The following is a 5,000-nucleotide window of genomic DNA, read 5'->3' as shown; positions in this document are numbered from 1 at the left end:
AGGACTTGCGTAAAAGGAGAGGCATCAAGTTAAATCCGACTACGATGAAATTGAGATCTTTCGGAGGGCAAGTGTTGGCGAGTGAAGGGTATATTTCAGTAGACATAGAGGTTTCAGGGAGGAAAGTTAATGATGTTGGGTTATTAGTGTGTGATGAGGTTGGGGATGCATATGACTGCTTGTTAGGGATGAGTATCCTATCGCGGATAGAGGAAGTGTGGATTGAAATGTACAGAATGAGTAAATTGCAAAACAATGAGATTAAACGAGGCATCGATAAGCACGAGGGAATTGTAGATGGGTACGCGTTAACAAAGAAGTCCCAAATACCGATCATTCCTCCGAATAGCACGAGGCTAATACCAGTGTGGGTCCCGTCGCTCCGTCGCGTTAGGCTCCAAGAAGCGTTAATTGAGCCCCTCACAGGTCTCGATGAAGGATGGGTCCCTGAAGGGATAGTGGTGCTTCCCACCGTTATAACGATTCGAAACGGTAACGGGTATGCTCTCGTCGGGAACCTGTCAAAGAAGGCGTGCAAGTTGCGTCGTAAATGGAGGATTGGGAAAGTGTCAGAGGGGAAGGAAGTCGAAACGAAAGATGAAGGAAATATTAGAATAGTCAGACAGGATGAACCCTTACCAGTAAAAGTGTGCAAAGAAAATTTAAATGGATGCCAAAACGAACAATTGATAGGGTTGTTGGAGGAGTATAGGGACATCTTTGCAAGCGAACAAGCGCCGATAGGGAGAGCCACGGGCGTGCAACACGTGATACCATTAACCACCGACGCACCGATTCGGGTCCCGTACAGACGTACACCACCAAATCACATCGACGAAGTGAAAGAACACATAACGGAGCTGTTACAGCAGGGAATCGTGTCTCCGAGCTCTAGTCCGTACGCTGCAGCCATTGTGATGGTAAGGAAAAAGGACAAGAGTTTGCGGCTTTGCATAGACTATCGCAAATTAAATAAAGTCACCGTACACGATGCGTTCCCGATCCCGCGCGTAGACGAGTCCGTGGAAGCGCTCGCCGGGGCCAAGTACTTCTCGACGTTTGACCTCGCGGCGGGGTATTACCAGATCGACGTTCACCCGCGTGACCGACATAAGACCGCCTTCAGTACGCCCTTCGGGCACTTTGAGTTTAACCGATTACCAATGGGCCTTTCTAACAGCCAAAGTACGTTTCAAAGGTACATGGAGCGGATTTTGGGTGACAAAATATTCTCGACTTTAATTGTGTACCTAGACGACGTATTGGTATTCAGCAACACTATTGAAGAGCATTTTGGAAGGCTTCGGGAGTTATTTAACCGAATGAGGGAGTACGGTTTAAAATTTAAGGCCAAGAAATGTACAGTGTGCGCGACGAAAGTGAAATACTTGGGCTTTCAGGTGTCAGCGGCAGGGATCAGCACAGACCCTGACAAGATAAAAGCGGTAATTGACTGGCCGACACCCACGACCGTTAAAGATGTGCGCGCGTTCATCGGTTTCTGTTCTTTCTACCGTAAATTTTGTAAACATTTTGCGCAAATAGCTGCGCCATTGCATGCGTTGATGTCAGGAGATTCGCGTCGCATAATAAAGAACGAATGGATCCCCGAATGCGATGAATCTTTTAATAAACTAAAAGCACTACTGACGAGCACGCCTATTCTTAATTGCCCGGATTTTGAAAAAGAGTTCGTGTTAGAGACCGACGCGAGTTTCCAGGGTCTGGGAGCAGTATTGTCTCAGAGGGATGAGAATGGGAAGTTGCATCCGATATGCTATGCGAGTCGAGGGCTGCGCCGCTCCGAGAAGAATATGGCAAACTATAGCTCTCGGAAACTAGAACTGTTAGCGTTGAAATGGGCGATCGTAGACAAATTTCATCAATATCTGGCCGGTAAACACTTCACTGTCTTCACGGATAATTCACCACTGAGTCATTTAGAGACTGCGAAATTAGGAGCCGTAGAAAGCAGATGGTGCAGTGATCTGCAACAATTTGACTTTACTATTGAGTATAAAGCTGGGAAAGATAACACTGTAGCGGACGAATTATCTAGGTTACCTCGAGATGTGGAAGCGAGTGACAGTGACGAGGAGTATGGAGTGATGGCAGTAAATAAAGACAAAGACGGGGACGGATTGTGGTCTGAAGAAGAACTTAGAACAGAGCAGAGTAAAATGCCATGTTTCGAAAATATCGTAGCATTACTTAATGGTAAAATGAACGAAGATGAGAGGATAAAACAGTTAAATGATGAAGATTTCCGGAAATTGTATCGAGTGAGATGTAATTTAGTGGTAGAAAGGGGGATAGCGTACCACAAGACGAGCATTGGAGTTAATTCGTTCCTAATAAGACCTGTGCTACCACCTAAGCTACAATTAACTTTGATGGCTGCTTGTCACGACGAATTCGGTCACCAAGGTCGCAACCGTAGCCTTGACCTCGTAAGGAAGAGGGGGTTTTGGCCGGGAATGGCAGCGTCGATCGCGGAATACGTCGCTAATTGCCATAAATGTAGAGTCGCGAAGGAAGAATCTCCGAAACCGCGCCCCTTCATGGGTAAGATCGCAGCGAGCCGACCATGGGAACTAATGGCGATGGACTTCACCCTCTTAGACAAACGTATGGGTGTAGAAAACGTGTTAGTGGTGACCGACACATTTACGCGATATAGCTTTGCGTTCCCTACTCGCGATCAAAAAGCCACCACGGTCGCGAAGCTGATTAAAGAACATGTTTTAGAAAGATTTGGACCGCCCGACAGACTATTATCCGATCAAGGGAAAAACTTCACTAGCGCTGTAATCCGCAATCTCTGTGCGCTATACGGGATCGAGAAAATAAGGACGAGTGCATATCACCCTCAGGGGAACGGCGTGTGCGAAAGATTTAACCGGACGCTACATGACCTGTTAGTAACGTTGGACGAACCTGCAAAAAAGAAATGGCCTAATTACATATCCGGTCTCGTTGCAATTTATAATGCGACTCCCCACGCCGCCACGGGGCATTCTCCGTTCCATTTACTATTTGGTAGGGAGCCTAAGCTGCCGAGAGATACAAAGGATCTGGGCGACTCGGAAAATACGACGGACGAATGGCTGAGTGATCTGAAAGAAAGGCAAGAAAGGTTATGGGACGTAGCAAAGAAGATAGAAGGCAAAAGGAAAATGCAGTCTAGGAAAGTTCGCGACGAACGTGCAAAGTCAGTTCAATGGGATATCGGGCACGAAGTGCTGCTGCGGAACAATGTAAAGATAGGGCGATGCAAGATGCAAAACCAGTGGTACGATGAAAGGTGGGAAATAGTTGAAGTGCTGGACGGGAAAACGGGGTTATACAAAATCAGGCAAAGTGACGGGTATGGAACGGAAAGAGTTGAAAATAGGTTAAATCTTAAGAGTGCACCACTTTTGAGACCTTTCGGAATGAAAACGAAATGTAAAGAAGAAAGGGTTATGGACGAGACGCAATGCTCCCCACGGAAATTAAGAAATAAAGTAATTGGCTCGATAAAGAGAGATGATAAAACATGTATGATGGGTGTCGTGATATGACAATAAAAGGTGAGAGCAGGGTTCTATCCTGAACGAGGGCTGGCGATCTCCACCTTACTTGAGCTAAATCTTTCTATTCTCTTCTCCTTAGTCTATCTCCTTCCTGCTAATAGAGATGTAAATAAGCTAGGGCTAACGTTAAACTGGTAATGTAAGTTAATCTAGGCTAAAATAGGTGATGGGTAACGGAAATAAGATACGAGTGATATGTTACATAGATGATAGAAAAGATTATGGGTAATAATACACGTTTGGAAAGGTGGAATTCGTGACTATGAGAGTGATTGTGGAATTCGTGGCTATGAGGGTGATTGTGGAATTCGTGGCTATGAGGGTGATTGTGGAATTCGTGGCTATGAGGGTGATTGTGGAATTCGTGGCTATGAGGGTGATTGTGGAATTCGTGGCTATGAGGGTGATTGTGGGATTCGTGGCTATGAGAGTGATTGTATGATTCGTGGCTATGTGGATAATTGTGGAATTCGTGGCTATGTGGATAATTGTGGAATTCGTGGCTATGAGGGTGATTGTGGAATTCGTGGCTATGAGGGTGATTGTGGAATTCGTGGCTATGAGGGTGATTGTGGAATTCGTGGCTATGAGGGTGATTGTGGAATTCGTGGCTATGAGGGTGATTGTGGGATTCGTGGCTATGAGAGTGATTGTATGATTCGTGGCTATGTGGATAATTGTGGAATTCGTGGCTATGTGGATAATTGTGGAATTCGTGGCTATGAGGGTGATTGTGGAATTCGTGGCTATGAGGGTGATTGTGGAATTCGTGGCTATGAGGGTGATTGTGGAATTCGTGGCTATGAGGGTGATTGTGGAATTCGTGGCTATGAGGGTGATTGTGGAATTCGTGGGTATGTGGATGATTGTGGAATGCGTGACTACATGGGTATGTAGATAAATAGTTGAATGGGGATATAGGAGTACTTTGTGAAGTGGTATTGTATGAGAGATCATCTGCTGCTAAGAGAAGATACCTGAATCGTGTGCAATCGGATGACCATAGAAATAGATCAGTGACGAGAGCGACTACAGTTGTGATAGTCCCAATAAATAGGTGAGAAATGGTTAGAGACAGTAATGTAATAAATGAGATAATGCGCCAGTCCCCGCGTGTAATTAAGGTTGGCTATAGCATTATGTATTCGGTCCCCTCTTGCAAATAAGGTCGAATAATGGGAAAGATGCTCACTCCTTGAGTCGCGAGAATATAGGCGATGATCCTCGTCAGTACTGATCATGGTCAAGCGGAGTTTGTTAGTCAAAAGTGAGTGACGTAGCATGCAAGCGCTTACGCGTAGGTGGTCGGAATGAGCTGACGCCGTACATTCGTTTGGAAGTGGTAGGCTGATTGCTGACGCCGAATGGATGTAGCGGGAGTGGTAGGTTCAATTTCCAGCGACCTTGAGCACGCGTGTATCTACT

Source organism: Penaeus japonicus, unplaced genomic scaffold (assembly GCF_977035675.1).
Source record: "Penaeus japonicus unplaced genomic scaffold, GWHDUDI00000001_assembly GWHDUDI00000012, whole genome shotgun sequence".
Lineage (NCBI taxonomy): Eukaryota > Metazoa > Arthropoda > Malacostraca > Decapoda > Penaeidae > Penaeus > Penaeus japonicus.
Note: the sequence above shows the minus strand (reverse complement) of the source record.